Below are 16,138 nucleotides of genomic sequence, written 5' to 3'. Positions count from 1 at the left end.
CACGTACAGCTTCTATAATTATAAAGTGGCTAATTAAAAATAAATAATGGATTAAAAAAAAATCTTTGTTGAGCACCTCTTATGAACTAGGTATTGTTCTAGATGCTTGTTCTCATCAATGAACAAACAGGTGAAGATCCCTGCCCTCCTGGAGCTTGTTCTATCACAGAGGGAGACAGATAATAAATAATGCACGCAATAGAGAATTAAATAAATTACTAGGCCATTAGCAGTCAGTAAGAATATGGAAAAAAGAAAAAAGTAGAGCCAAGTAAAGGGAATTGGGACTATGCTGGGTGGGTGGGAGGACAGACTGCAGGGTTAAATGGAGTGGCAGGGTCTGCCTTATTGAGGAATGACAGGAATTTGGGGGTTAGCCCTGGTGTGTTCCCAGCAGAGATGCAGCTGATGCAAAGCCCCTAAGGAGGGAACATGGTCAGATGTCGCAGGCACAGCCAGGAGGCCAGTGAGCTAGAGTAGAGTGGGTGGGAAGGAGAGTAGCAATGTCAGCTCCAGAGGAAATAATGTCATTTCCTTGGTTTAGATACATAAGAAAAGTTACCATGTTTTCTTCTTGTCTATCTGGTTTATTCTAAGTGTCTTTCCTCCGCAATTAAAATACACACACATACAGTAAGTAAATTACACTTTATCCACTGTATTACTTTCCCAGTGTTGCTGTAACAAAATACCACAAACCGGGTGGCTTAAAACAACAGAAATTTATTGTCTCACATTTCTGCAGGCTAGAAGTCCAAAAGCAAGGTAGGGCTGTGTCTTCAGAGACATGTCTTCAGAGACATGTAGCGGAGCATCCTTCCTGGCCTCTTTGGAGCTTGTGGTGATGGCTGGCATTGGCTGCCATTCCTTGGCCTGCAGCTGCATCACTCCAGTCTCTCCGTCCACAGTCATTCTCCCTATGTGTTTGTGTCTCCCTATGTGAGATTCTCCCTATGGTTTGTGTCTTCCCTTGGCTGTCCTTCCTCTTATAAGGATGCCAGACATAGTGGATTAAGGGTCAAACCTACTCCAGTGTGACTTCATCTTAACTATGACATCTGCAATCACCCTATTTCCAAATAAGGTCACATTCTGAGGTACTGGGGGGTTAGGAATTCAATACATCTTTCGGGGGGACATATTCAACCATAACGGCACCTTAAATATTAAATAATAGGCATTACTATTACCATCCTGAAAGTGGAGAAACAGGCTCCGAAAGCTTAAATGACTTGCCCAAGGTCAGAGTCAGTAAGCAGAAGAGCCTGGGCAGTGTGATTTTATCATGGGCTTTATCAGTGCGATTTTATCATGGCTGTGGCAGTGATGTCAGGATGGAGGTGACAGGGAATTGCTCAGCTTAAGACAGGAGTTACACACATACAACATTGCAGTCCTCATCCATGCTGCTTAACCATAGGATAGCTCAAAATTGATGCTCTACCTCAGCATTGCTATCAAAGGGAAAACAGATGCCCCTGCATAACCCACTCCCCATTTTGCATTTCATTCATAGCATGACAAACATAGGAAACAGATGCTTTTTCCCTCTTTTAGGATTTTTTCCAGAAAAATAATGCTACAGTTTCTGTGGCGTGTAGAACATTTTGTGACAGGACCACATGTTTTTTTCTCACACAACGTAGGGAAAAAATAAGACTCTCTGAGTCAGTCGGCATATTGCAATAGAATTAGGGGATTTTGAAAGCACTTAATATATTTTGCTTTCTCATTATATTTAAACACTTCTTCTTGATATGCAGCTTATCTAGCCATTTGTGAGCCTGAAATCAATATTAGAACCTTATTTTAGGCTTAGTCTTGAGGGATACACCAAGAAAAGGAAGTATACACCAAAACAGAACTGGACACTTTTCCATGAGTCACAGGGAGGAGTGACATTGTTACAGAACCAAACCTGGGTCCACTCACCCTTGCGCAGTAAAGTCAACTACTGACACTGGGTTGTTGTGAAGCAAAGTACAGCATTTATTGCAGGGCACCAGGCAAGGAGAATAGGCAGCTCATGCTCCAAAGACCCGAAATCCCTGATGGCTTTTAGGGAAGGGGTTTTAAAGGCAGTGTGAGGGAGGGGGCTTCGGGGTACATATCAGCTCATGGACAATTCTCAGATTGGTTGGCATCAAGATGAAGTTTCAAACTTCATCAGCCTTCTGGTTTCAACCAGTCTAGGGTCTATGTGCTTGTGGTCACAGTTTTCATCTGGTAGGGGCTGCTTCCTGTAAAAACAACTTAGGAATGTGTGTCAGGCCTTTATCTATATCTTTCAAGGAACTGGGAGTTTGGTGATTCTGTGATATGTTGGATTTATAGTCTAAATTGTTACCAGTTTCCCGGCCCAACAGCTATTCTTTGTTTCTGCATCTTCACATTTCATAATCATTAACTCGTGAGCCAGCCTTTGGAGACTCAAGGGAGGCCTGGAAGACTAAAGCAAAAGCCTTTTACTTTAAAGGACAGGGACACGGGGGCTTGTATACGGTTTCAGTCTCCCCTTTTCTTTGATACTTCTCAATCTTAAGGGGAACACGTTCAGGAAAAGAAAGGTAGTAAAGTTTTAGATAGAGAGGGTAATCATAAACTCAGCAGAGGAACTCAGTTTTAGGGGGGCTCTGTTTCAGCATCCCTGGGCCAGGCCGAATGCATGAAGCCATCGAAGGCAGGAGTCCCAGAAGAATGTCTAAACCTTGGTCAACGAAACCAAACGCTGTAAGCTAAGCGTTAAGTCTAGGAGATGAGCCCGAGCCATGGTTGGAAAAAATGTCATAAGGGCAAAACCAGAAAGATTAGAGCTACATCAAGAAGTAGAGCGGGAGACCAACTGAGTGGTTTAGAAAATTGGTTGGGTGACGGTTTGGGAGGCCTGTTAGTCTGTGGCCTTGACTGCATGGCGTGGGGCACAAGGCAGAAGATGTTGGGTAAGACTGGGCAGTCCCATACCTGCTTTTCCTAAATATGATTGTGAGCCATTTTTTTTGTTGTTGTTACTTAATCTTGCAGTTTCTTTTCAAGTTCCCTTCTATTTACCTCTATTCTCAATATTTTTATTCCTCCTAAGTTCTTGGGCTTTTCTTTCCACTTAACAGCTGACAGCTTTGGATCTGTATGTGGCAGCATATGTTCTTCTTAGTATCAAAAAGAAGGGGAAAAAAACTGAATTTCTTCCAAAGATGCCTCTGTTCTTTGTTAAAATCGATTTTCTTTGATCCTGAAAGTGTGTGGAGAGAGCAAGTTCTTCGTGTTTTGGTACTGAATTGAAATGACCCATAGTCTTTGTCTGATGTCACCACCACAGAAGGGCATTCCCCAGAGCACAGCTGGGTCACACGGGCCGGCAGGGGGCGCAGGGGCTAGTGAACACTGGTGCACCCCATCCACTTGTGATTCTTCAGCCGCACCGGTCACTGCTGCTGATGGTACAGGGCCAAGCAAGTCAGGGGTAGTGGGTTAGAATTACTTCTGTGCAACAGACGTTCTGGGAAAACACCAGACTTTCTGTAAGAAAAACCAAAAGGTGACAAATATTAGAACCTAGAGACCTATTTAATCCCTCTTTTCACTATGGAAGGAAATAAAATCCTCCCTGTTTCCAGGTAGATTGTTAAGCAATGAGAAATAGGCCATTAATTAGAAGACATCTTATTATAAAATATCTATTTTTTATTCAGGTGAAATGCACACAACGTAAAATTAACCACTTTCAAGTGAACTATTCAGTGGCGCTTAGTACATTCACCAGATTGTACACCACCACCTGTGTCTCGTCCCCAAATGTGTTCATGACCCCCAAATAAAACACCACACCCATTAAGCAGTTACTCCACGTTTCTCCCTCTCCTCAACCCTTGGAAACCACCAATCTGCTTTCTGTCTCTATGAGTTTACCTATTCTAGCTATTTCATATAAATGGAATCTTACGATACATGACTTTCTGTGTCTGGTAACACATGTATGTTAAATTACAAGTCATTTATTTTTCCTGTCTGCTCTTAGCATTACACTGGGAGAGCTGGGGTGCTATGGGAGAATTAATATCTCTCTACTTAGGACCTAAGAAAACCTCTTCAGGAGTATCTGCTTCACTTTGGTTGCTGGTGAGCTTCTCTTCATGAGACAAGTAACAGTTCAGAATTAAGCTACTTAATTTGCAAGGATACGAAGAATTCGACTTTACCGTATTTCACTTATATCCTCAATCCCCTCCAGCATCCTCTCCCCTCCGCCGCGCCCCACCACCTCCAATTTATGTCTTGTCTAGCAGTCTGGACACCAATTTATCCCATTATCCAAATGAACCTGTAATTGATATCGTGGCATCGGGATACTGGAGATTATATGGCTGGCCTAAACAACAAAGCATAGTCTCCCCTCAGGGAGTAAAATGATACCAGCCGTTGAAGATGAAAATTTGAGAAATACTTTACACTCTCCTCTCTTAGGGAGGCTGCTCATCCTCCGTCCTCCCTTCTCTTCCTGATGAAATAGAGGCTGTTGGGGGAGGGCTTTGGGATGCAGACAGCAGAGACTTGAAATTAGATTCCTCTCTCCATCTGCCAGAGGCAACCCAAGATGAGTTGCACAGATGAAGCTGGCAGAGAAATGGGGAACTGGATGGCAAACAAGGTCCTAAGGGGACGGAAATCCTAGCTAAATCCTTTTGTGGGAGCAAAAGAGCCTGCTGATCTAATAATGCAGAATCCAAGAAATAATTGGTGTAGTGCTAGTGGTTTAGTGAATGCAAGTTTCTTTTCCGTAGACCCCCTGGGAGTGTTATTAACATGCTCTGTGGGATGACAGTTAAATATGGGACAAATTATGACTTGTCTCCCTCAGTTGGTGATTATCATGTACTGATTTATGTGCTAGGTAAAATTGAATCATCAACTGTCTGCTCTGAAATATCTCTTCCAGGAGCCTGAAAATACCACTTTAGAGTAACTGATGGATTTGACAGCGTACAGCAGTGACTGGAGTGCGGTGGGGCATTTTTGTTGATTCCCCTCCCTTCTCTCCCTCCCTCCCTCCCTTGCTCCCTCCTTCTCTCCTCTCTCCCCATCTCCCTCCCTTCATGAACATGTATGGAACTTGTTATGCACCAGACCTTGTGCTAAGGGCTAAGGATATGAAATTAGATCCTGCCACCCAGGAGATCCGGGTCACCCCCTCCTTCCTCTTTTCTCTCCATTGCCTTCTGTTCCTCTGCTATTACAGAGAACTCTAGGCAGTTGTATATTTGTCTGTCACCTATGGTAGGAAGTAGCTTCTAAAGGCCAGAGTCCTTCCTGCCTTTGAGCCTTTGAATCTAACATTGCCCTAGCAGAACTTTATTGAATTGAATTCAGATATGTAAACAGATAACCGGATAAAATGCGATTAGTGATATTTGAGAGAGTTTTTGCACAGAATGCCTGGAAGCACAAAGGGCAGAGTAAACAACTGCCAAAGGGAACCAGAGGGCCTCCCAGAGGTGTCATTGGAGCTGTCTTGAAAGATGAGAAGGTGTTTGCCAGACAAACAAGGGGAGCACACAATCTCCAGAGGTCACACCTATGTGAATATGTTTCTTGGGAGGGGCTCTTTGATCCTCTAAATCCTGCCCTTTCCTTCTTTAATGAAATTTCAGGAAGTAAATGATTCTGCTTGATTTGCTTTGGATATAGCCCTGGGACAGAATAGGCATCTTTCCAGAAAGTGACAGGCTTGTTTCTTCTAGGGGCTAAAGCCCCTCCCCCACCTAAAAAAAGCTCTGCTGACTTCCTCACCCCTAAAACGCCACTTGCTTTAATCTTACTTTTCCTTATTGAAATAAGTTTTAAAAATTCAAAATTTCGTTTCCTAAACGAGTTCGAGTTGGAGCCAAGATTTCACTTCCATGAGCCTCTCACCATTGTAGCAAACATGTACAGAATGGCTGCAGCTCCTCTGCAGCAGAGGCTGACAAAGAAGCAACGGGGAGACAGTTTCTACTCCCAAAGAGCCTAAAATCCACGCCAAACAGGAAGCTAACATCAGCGCAGAAATGCGCCTTCTCTACCGTTTACTATTAAAGCAAAGTCTTCCATGCACGCAGAATTGACATTGAAACTTTTTGAAATAGATGACTGTCATCCTGAACTGAAGTTTAGAAGTTTAGAGGCCCAGGGAACAGTGAGGAGAGCTATACTTACCACCGGAAGATTTACCAGAAAAAGGAAAAAGCACCTTTAGTTTAAACTTGACTGGCATATATTTTAAGAAACCTCAGAAAGTCCTTCCCATGTGGAAAAATACCCCCAAAAGGAACATTTAAGACAGACTTAAATTTTATATTAAGCATTTGGTTATATATACGCAAGTCTTTTAAGAACCTCTATCACTTTTTTTTCCATTTATTTGTGATAAATTTTGGTGTTTTGTGGGACTTAAGAATTTCCTAGAACTAGAACCCTGATTTATAATTCTGATTATTGCACAGATAAGGATGTGGCTTAGCTAGGCTTGTCTTGCCTTCCCCATGTCGTCCTTGAGTTGGGTAGTGCCTGTAACAGCTAAAGGTTGCTCACCCGGGCTCCCCCTCTTCTCTCTTGTTCTTCCTTTCATCAGCCTAGCTGTCCTTAAAGGACTTCAAATTCATATGTCAGACCTTCCATAATTCATTCTCTGACAGCTCCCCTTCTTTCCAGAAGTGCTTCTTTTTTTTGTCCTCCAAACATCCACAGCAGCTCACTGTACCATCATCCCTTCCTCCACCCATACACACGCAAAACCTAACATTTTCTACCTGGTTTATAATTTTTTGGTAAATATCTCATACCCCCTACTAAATGACACTTCCTGTGGAGACAGTGATATATATATATATATATTTTTAATATTTATTTATTTTGGCTGAGCTGGGTCTTAGTTGTGGCACAAGGGATCTTCATTGAGGCATGGGGGCTTCTTAGTTGCGGCCTGTGGACTTCTTAGTTGCGGCAGGTGGACTTCTTAGTTGCGGCTTGCATGTGGGATCTAGTTCCCCGACCAGGGATCGAACCCGGGCCCGCTGCATTGGGAGCATGGAATCTTACCCACTGGACCACCAGGGAAGTCCCAGTGATATTTTCTTTATATCTTTATATCTCATCCCTTCTTCCCTCATCCCAATACGTATCTCAACGTAAAGCCATAACAGACACTTGGTAATAATTCACTGAGTGGAGACAGTGGGTGGAATTTCAGTCTCACTAAATGTATCCAAGAATGTCTGCATCCCTTCCAGACGGCATCATCCACAGCATAAATCCTTAAACCGTTATTTCCTAAAATAGGTTCCATGAACAGTTATTCTAAAGAATGTTTAAAAAATAATCCTTAAAATTTCTATGGTTAAATACTTTGGGAAATTCTCAACAAAGTTAAACAGGATTCCTATTGTAGGACATCTCAAATTGTAAGCATTGAGGAGTTATAGTCTCAAGTCTAAAATGAGGCAGCAGGGCTGTGTTCCTTCTGTATGCTGGAGGGGAGACTCCCTTTCCTTGCCTTTTCTAGCTTTTAGAGACCTCCTGGCTTCCTTGGCTTGTGGCCCCTTCTTCCATCTTCAAAGCTGGCCACGTAGCATAGGGATGGAAAATTTTTCTCTTCTTCCCTTCTAGGTTCTTTGGCTAGTCTAATAATTAAATTGCCATAAGACAGATGAACAGGAGAAAAACAAATTTAATTTTTATGTATGAGAGTCCCATAAAAATATGAGAGTCAAAGAAGTCACCAGAGTAGGAAGCTTTTATACCTCTTAGACAAAGAAACAATAAATTTGTGAAGAATTGACAAAACAAAGTGGTTTGGGCTTGGAATAGTAAGTTAGTGAAGAAGTAACAAGGCTTGTTTGTACAGCCTTCTTGGCCCTGAATTCCCTATGTCTGGTGATAAGGATGCCTTCCATCCTCTGGTGCAGGGAGGGTACCTTTCACATGGGAGATTTATTTTCCACTTTTAGGGGGAACACAGGAGGGTCAAAGTGTCCTTCTTGTACTGGCTGTTTCCCAAGTAACTTTAATTCTAAATAATCAGTGTGCCAAAATGGCATATTTTAGGGTGACATATTCTGCTTGCCTTCAGTAGTATGTTCCAATCTCTCTCCCTCTCTGACCTCTGCTTCTGTTATCACATCTCTTCCTGTGACTCCTGACACTCTTGCCTCCTTCTTTTAAGGGTGCTTGTGATTGAATTGGGCCCACCTGGAAAATCCAGGGTAATCTTCCCATTGCAACACCCTTAACTTAATCACCTCTGCAAAGTTCCGTTGCATGGAAGGTAACATATTCACAGGTTCCGGGGATTAGAAAGTGACCATCTCTGGGGGCCGTTATTCTACCTGCCCTGGGACATGTGTCTGCAGCACTGCAGCACTTAGGGGAATAAGCCTTTCATTCCCCAACAGAGAACTGGGTGGAATACCCACCACCACCTGTAACATTATTTCTAAGGGAAAGTGAATTCTGAGTTGTGGTACAAAACACATTCACATCTGCGATATACAACCATGGATTAAACTTTGTATAGTAGTTATAACAATAAAGATCACTGATGGCCTTCCTGCACCCAGATCTGGTTACACTCTTCTCTCGCAGTCCCAGGTATATAGCCCTTGTTTTCAGAGTACATCAGACAAATTTCATGATAGAACTGCCCACTAGCATCATTTTTCACTTCAGAGTTTTTCAAGACCTTTTAAACTGTATATAAATACAAACCTATTATACATCATTTGTAATGAGTTTACTCTTTGTTCAGGAGGCTATACTCTGCTGGTAGTCTTACTTTTAAACATGTCCTGCCCACTGCCCTGTAGACTTCAGCAACATCTATCCAGTACTGTAGTCACTAAGGAGGGCATGATGCAAGTGTTAAAATAGAAACATGGTGTATGAGAAGGTTAATAACGTTTGAAGACTTGTGGGAAGAGGTTGACCGTGAGGACAAGTGGAAAAATGAAACTAGAGATGAAAAGAAAGCTGACCAAGGGATAGAGTTATGAACTGAAGTCTAACATGTGTCATGTTTTAAAAGACTTTGGGGAAAAAAAATCCATAAACATTGTCCTGTGCAGAGGAAACCAAGTTATCAAAGGAAGATGTTTGATTGCAAATAGGTAGAATGAGAATACTTTTCCCTAGTCTCAAAAATACGAACTTTTTCTTACAAACTACGGGCATGAAAGGTCTTCGAAATTCCACACAGAATTATAATATCAGGCATTAAAAGGGAGCAGTGTAAGAGTGATTAATGCCAGCCTCCCCTCACCCCAGACAGACAGCACTGGCTCATAAGACAGGGAGTTCCTCCAGGGCAGGGACATTGTCTGATTAATCTTCGGGTCCCCAGCCCTCACACGTAATGTGGCATATTGTCATGATGTTTGTCGCTCACCAAGTAAAACGGTTGCAGAGTTAGTCCCTTCCTGCATATTGATTCATTTTGAGGAAATTATGTTTAAAAAAACTGACAGAGAAGGGGTGTATGAGAAAAGAAAAAGAGTATGGTATGTTGAGATTTTCAAAGGACATGTGTAGAGATTTTCTTCACTCCCAAAATGTTAATTTCACTACAGTTATACCAAAATTTTCCATCAAAAAACATATGCACTCTCAATAGAGAACAACAAAAGTATATTGAGATTCCAATGTTGATACTAAGTTATAGAATCATTCTGCAACTAAATTGCATATTGTTACTTGTTGTATGCCACTGTTGTATACATAATCTCAAAAATCACTTGCAGATAATCAAATTGGCAAGTACTTAATCAAAGAATGCTCATAGGCTACTTTTAGAAGATTAGGAAGAAGAGTTTTGTTTTGTTTGTATTCCAATACTGGAGCATTCTCTGTCCTGCCTCTGTGGAGATTATATATTTGCCGAGGACAGAATACGATTTATGCCTCTTTTTTCTATCCCCAATTTGTGTAGTTCAATTGTGTGGGCTTCATGGGCCCTCAGTAAGTAGCAGAGGACTTGGATTAAATGGGAAAATATACCAATATGAGCACTGTAAGTCAGTGTGGGTAGGCATAAAATGATTAGAAACACATTTTCTTATACAGTGCACTATATTGATGTATTTTGCCAACTCTTCACTAGTTTCACATTCGGTTGGGTAGATTGTAAAACACAGATCCACAGGCAGTAATTTGCAGTATACAGTGGCAATAGATCCTATAAAAGAAAACATGTATCTGATTTCCAGGCCAATGGAACAGAGGACATTTATAAGTCAGCCCCAGGAAACTGAATTCAAAAGCAATATTGTGGGGACTTCCCTGGTGGCGCAGTGGTTAAGAATCTGCCTGCCAGTGCAGGGGACACGGGTTCGAGCCCTGGTCTGGGAAGATCCCACATGCCGCGGAGCAACTAAGCCCGTGCACCACAACTACTGAGCCTGCACTCTAGTACCTGCAAGCCACAACTACTGAGCCCTCGTGCCACAACTACTGAAGCCCGCGCACCTGGAACCCGTGCTCTGCAACAGGAGAAGCCATTGCAGTGAGAAGCCCGTGCCCAGCAATGAAGACCCAACGCAGCCAAAAATAAATAAAATAAATAAATTTTTTTAAAAAAGCAATATTGTGGCATTCACAGCAATATGACAGTGGTAACAAAGAAAAATGTAGCGATGCTTCAAAAATCCAGTTCTTCAGTGATGACGGAATTTAAGTTTACCACTAACAGAGTTATGAAGCTAAGGAAGCAGCTAAGAGATACATAAAAGGAATCAAAATTGAATAAAGAACTGTTAATATTATGGCTTATGTTTCAGAGATAAGCAAAATGAAAAGTAAAACCATGCGAAATAAGGGTAGTTCTCTGAAAGTGGTTTGACCTCCTCCTATGGTTTGACCCTCTTGGATAGATCTGGACAAGTCTAAATAGAGAGATGACATTTAAGTTGAGACTAATTGTCATATCAGTAAATTCAGTAACCATAAGAGAGGGATGGAAGTACTAACTTTAGAGACTTGTGTTGTAATGTTGATAAAAGGTGTAAGAGGGGACCTCCCTGGTGGTCCAGTGGTTAAGACTCCACACTCCCAATGCAGGGGGCCCAGGTTCGATCCCTGGTCAAGGAACTAGATCCCACATGCATGCTGCAACTAAGAGTCCACGTGCTGCAACTAAAGGTCCCGCATGCCACAACAAAGATCCCACGTGCCGCAACTAAGACCCAGCGCAGCCAAATAAAATAAATAAATAAATATTTTAAAAAATGGTGTAAGAGAAATATTCAGTTTCATCTTTATACTTGAGATTTTTTGTGGGTGATGTGGGTCATGAAAAGGATATTTTGAGTTTAAGAAAATAACTTCATACTGTGATGGAGAAGTAGGGAGAATATATAACTTGCTTAATGCAGCCACTGTGCCAGGATATGGGAGTTTCGAGGCATAGAAGGGAGCATAGTCAAAAGATGGCTCTAAATATGTAGGAAAAAGATGCACGAATGCTTCATGGCAAAATGTTATAAGAAACAGCTGATAAAAACTATGCAAATTACAAAGATCCAAAGTTTAAAATTTATGGAAATGCAGAGAAATGAATGCCTCAAAAATGTGATTGGTATTTGAAAAAGTTTAATAAAGGTAAAAAGATATATATGACATTATGATATTAAGACAATTTTGGTGATTACTTATACCAAGTAGAAAGATGGCCAGAGGAACCTGTGGGCATAAGCTAGAAAAGCTCATGGAATTTAATTTTTCTAAAGAAAGAGAACTTAAAATGGAGATGTGTTATATCTGGCAAAGCAGGAGGATAAACATTGACCTTGTAGAAGTGTGTAAATGTTTCAAAAGTTATTTTTGCCTTAGTTTGTCAATCCAGGATAATTTTTTCTCCAGTACCTCTATGAGGATGAATATTTGCAAACAATTTTGAGTTACTTGGAAAATAATGCAGGAACAAAAGAAAACATGATGATGATGTTTTTTAAACCTTTTCTCTTATCCTAAAAATATTAAGAGAAATTAGACTGTAATAAACAGAATACAAATCTTGGGTATGAAAGAGCACTTTGAAACAGAAGAGGTGAGATATGAGAAGGCTGTAAATTTGGCAAGATATTTTTTTTTATGCATAGTTTGGAAATTATGTCGTTTTACCCAGCATAAACATTGGCTCTATTACTACTAAAAAGGAAAGCATCCCTGAACTAATCCTACCTTTCCTTTTCAGGTATGAGGAATACAGTACATTCCTCCCTGGGGGCAGGGGTCAGCAATTTGATGGAGGCTGTAATTCAGTGAATTTGCAGTTTTGTAGATGATGAAATGCAATAATAATTTCAGTGTTTTATTACAGGTATCACTTTGTCTCCTCCATCTCTTCCATTTTATTACATATTATATGCATCAACATGATGAAAGGTAATGTGTTTTCTTTCGCTGAAGTGGAAGATGTAGAAAAGAATTGGCAATATAAGTGTGGGCCACTTTTTTTTTTTTCCACTTTCAGAAGCTTTGTGCTTATAGATTGTATGCTGTACTTTTTATTTCAGTAACATTTAACAAAATCATGGCCATGGAGGAAATTAAACTTATACAAAATGTCCGTGCTGAGTCTCTGAGTGCTGATGTTTCAGGTATGGTACGAAGTGGCTACTCTTTGAGTCGCAAATTAAAGAGACAGAAGCCATCTTTTCCCTATTGTTTTTAGTGGATTAACCACAAATAACCCGTGCAGTAATCTCAACTGTTTGGGACAGAGGGAAGCACCCAGATGTAAGGGAAGCAAAGCAAAGGCAGCTGAAAGAGTTGCCAATTCATCCTCTAAACTCTTGGGGGAGCTTCCTAGGCTTTCGCTCAGCACCTAGTGATTTTCTCTTTACATATAATTCTATCATGGTGGATGATCTAACTTCCTATCTCACAGGCACAAGAAGCAATAAATTAGAAAGGAGAAGGAAGTATGATAATCAGACTCACCAACCTAATAAGAAGTGACATTTAAACATGTGAAAGAAGGCAGCAGAATACTTATTTTAGAGCAGGCACAAACATTTTTCAAGGCAGATGGGCCATTGATAGGGACAGACCATCCTGTCTACTTTAGTTTCTCTTCAAGATATCACTTTATTGCATCGAAGCTTAGTAGTAATAGCCCTGAGTCATCAAGAACAGTTAATATTCTATTCAATGTATGATATTTCACAGAAAAATTTTTGTTCAAAATGCTTTAGTTTTTAAAAATTTTGATACTGATAGGGATAACATTTAGTTAACCTCTTCCTTCAATAATACCATATAAATAAGCATTATAATTAGTGCATTGAATGAACCCTAAAATACATCTATTTTTATTGCTAGTAATCAGAACATTTTGATTTTCAGCTCCCACTTCAATTTCTTTTTTTTTTTCCCCAAAATTCCTTCAAATAAATTACATGGAAACTGCCAACAATTGGATTTACCCTACTTTCCTTGGCAGAGATAAAAAGGATATGTGTATCCTAGTTCATTCTTGCTGGTTAATTTCCTGGGTGTTCTGTTTTTATTTTGTTTTATTTTATCCAGAGCAGTTTCTCTCCCTTTAAAAAAAAATAGTAGGTTAAAAATAGATTACTTGGATGTTATACACTTTTCTCTTTGAGACAGTAGAAATCTCAGGATAAGTGAGAGCTTTGGAAGACATTCTGCATGATGCCTGCACTAAACTTCCCTTTCTCCTTCTTTACCCCCAACACAAACCCATCCGGCCAATATGACTTCACAGTGTGTTTGTTGAAGCCTGTCCCGAGAATAACTTTCTGTGACTCATACTGTGAAGCTTTTACTACATTTCTAGGGAGGTTGCAAGGTCTATTAGACTTCCCTATTTCCTTATTGTGTAGGGTAAATTTTTTTTAGGAAATGTATTTTATTTTTCTGATCAGATGGCTGCCTTGACAACATTATTTATCTTACCTCATTAGAAATCACAATTTCACTTTGCTGTGTGATTCATCTACATAATTCTACAATTATGTGTTGTTATCTGGGGTATAAAAGTGTCGGTTTCTTAAGTTTCTCTTACCTTACCGACAAATAAACCAGATTCCATTTATGGATTAGAAAAAAATTTTTGTATACTGCCATCTATTTTAAGCTATCATTTCTTTGAGATATAAGAAATTGTTCAGTCCATTGACCATGAACCTCGATAAGAAGATGGGAGAAGGCAATTTTTCCTGAGGGAATTTGTGATATCATAGTTCTTTGACTCTAGCCTTTAATTGGGAAAGAAACAAACCTATAATGATCTCATTCCTACACTCCTGTAATACAGTAAGATATTTCTATCTATCTATTCCTTGTACAGGGTAAGAGTAGTATTTAATACAGGAAAAGGAAGGGAAAAAAAGTATTTGCTGAGCTGCTTAGTACCTGTGACAAAGAAGATACATGAAACGTACATAAACATGCTCTTATTCTGTACCTACAGGAGTTTTTGTTTGTTTGTTTGTTTGTTTGTTTATTACCTCCTGTGTGCCAGGCACTGTACTCTATGTTACTTCACAGGTATCATTTTTTCTTAGAGCCATGGCTATATTGTACACAGGATAGAAAAAGAAAATTTGTCCCTTTCCCATGCTGACTTAAAAAAAAAAAAGAAAAGGCAGAATAGAAGATTGGTGTCCTTAAAGTTGAAGGGGAAAATAAACGGCATAGAGAAGATAATGTACTTTAAAATGAGACCAAAGTGTTATCTTAGGGCACTAATTTTTTTTTTTTTTTTTTAAAGAGAAGGGCTCTTTTTTTAAAAAAATTAATTAATTAATTAATTTATTTATTTTTGGCTGTGTTGGGTCTTTGTTGTTGCGCGCGGGCTTTCTTTAGTTGCGGTGAGCGGGGGCTACTCTTCGTTGTGGTGCGCAGGCTTCTCATTGTCGTGGCTTCTCTTGTTGTGGAGCACGGGCTCTAGGCATGCAGGCTTCAGTAGTTGTGGCACGTGGGCTCAGTAGTTGTGGCTTGCGGGCTCTAGAGCTCAGGCTCAGTAGTTGTGGCGCACGGGCTTAGTTGCTCCACGGCATGTGGGATCTTCCCAGGCCAGGGCTTGAACCCGTGTGCCTTGCATTGGCAGGCAGATTCTTAACCACTGCGCCACCAGGAAAGCCCAGGGCACTAATTTTTGTGCTGCTGATCGGTGATTCAAATTTAGTAAAACCTGAGCAGCCATAGATCACTTAGCTTCAGTCAAAATCTTCCCGCCGTTTTCATTCGTCGAGTGGATTTCCTTGTATTTTATCAGCTGCCAGGTTTTTGTGTGTGTTTTGGTGGGCTCCTTCTCAGCTCTTCCAAGAGCTGAGTGACCTTTTAGGGAGGTCATCCCCCCCAGCATGAGGCATAGCAGGAAAGACAAATCCTAAAGGAAGTTATCTCCAGTCCTAGATGCTCCTCCTAAGTTACACTGTCTTGGGAAGATGATCTGGAAAATACAGCCACTAGAATGAGGTGTGGCCCACAAAAATACTGTCGAGGTGGCAAACTGAAAGTAGAAGAAGTGCTGGAATTCTGTGGCAAATATTGTTTAAATCTTTTTCATGCTTTTTGGTGGTATGTTAATTTGGAAATGAGGGACAGGCTTGGTTAGAGAGACTCTAACGTTTCTTTATGCCCTTAGTTCGAAGTCTGACTGATACTGGCGTGATTTATGCCTCACTCCCTAAGAACGCCTCAAGTTTCCTTCCAGAAAGAAATATTCTCCTCCCTGAACTTCCAAGAACGGATTTCATATCACTGAAAGTTAATTGAAGTTTCTGACTTTTAGACTCCTAGGTTGAGGGTAGTGGCTCTCTCCATCGACCAGACAACCATAATGTGGAAATATTCTTTTGTTCCCACTCTTTTTTTCAGTATTTATTTATTGGGCTGTGCCTGGTCTTAGTTGCGGCATGCAGGATCTTTAGTTGCGGCATGAATGGGGGATCTCGTTCCTCGACCAGGGATCGAACCCGGGCCCCCTGCATTGGGAGCGTGGAGTCTTAACCACTGGACCACCAGGGAAGTCCCCCATTCTCGATTTGGGAATAAAAATGGATTTTATTTTTATTATTTCCTTTCAGGGAGTGGAAACTTTAAAACATGCAGAAGTCTATTTTTGTCAAATTCATTGAGTAAAACA

General features: G+C 40.6%; 1 protein-coding gene across 3 annotated transcripts in view; it reads left to right on the top strand.

Moving 5' to 3' along the window:
• Window positions 1-16,138, top strand: part of CRACD (capping protein inhibiting regulator of actin dynamics) — a 384,229-nt gene that overhangs the window by 130,071 nt on the left and 238,020 nt on the right. The window lies entirely within an intron of this gene.

The sequence above is a fragment of the Balaenoptera physalus genome, assembly GCF_965194825.1.
Source record: "Balaenoptera physalus genome assembly, chromosome: 5".
NCBI lineage: Eukaryota > Metazoa > Chordata > Mammalia > Artiodactyla > Balaenopteridae > Balaenoptera > Balaenoptera physalus.
Note: the sequence above shows the minus strand (reverse complement) of the source record. Positions and strands in the feature narration are given on the sequence as shown.